The following is a 671-nucleotide window of genomic DNA, read 5'->3' on the forward strand; positions in this document are numbered from 1 at the left end:
CTCAATGGTCCAGGACATTTGTGAAGATGTCTTCGTTTGCCCAGAGGTAGCAGAGGGGTGGGTGGAAGCTACGTTTAAATGTCTACTCTTTGCAGGCTACTGCATCAGGTGCTTTAGCGACACCAGCTTTATAAATCCTCATAACTTCTTGAAGAAAGCATTATTACCTTCAGATCAGGAAACCGAGACAAAGATGTTAAATAATGTACCTATGGTCCTATAGCTACGAAATGCGGACCTGGAAATAGAACCCAGCCTGTCTGACTGCTAAGGCTCAAATACTTTCTGCTGTGCGAATCGACAGCATTAGGCACGGGTGCTAGTTCGTTTTCAAATTTCATTAAAATTTCAGGCTGAGACAACCTTATCTCTGGGAGTGACTTCAGGGGCTGTGGTAACTGTGAGTGGCTCAGAACACCAAGTTCAGGTGTAGAGAAATTACGTGACTGGTCAGGTTACGCACAGATTATTCACAAACTTGAATTCCAATTCATGTTCTCTCTAGAAAGCTCTGGCTAAAACTTTGGTGTTATTATATGTTAAAGAACCCCATTATGGCAGTAGCTCTTGTACAGGCTGCCTAGCCTGATGTCTTTATTTAGAAAGGTTTGGCTGTTGGTCATTATTGCAGCTTGATAGGATTTGGGGTGGAAAAGTGCATATTATGTGGA

The sequence above is a fragment of the Pteropus vampyrus genome, unplaced genomic scaffold (assembly GCF_000151845.1).
Source record: "Pteropus vampyrus isolate Shadow unplaced genomic scaffold, Pvam_2.0 Scaffold272, whole genome shotgun sequence".
NCBI lineage: Eukaryota > Metazoa > Chordata > Mammalia > Chiroptera > Pteropodidae > Pteropus > Pteropus vampyrus.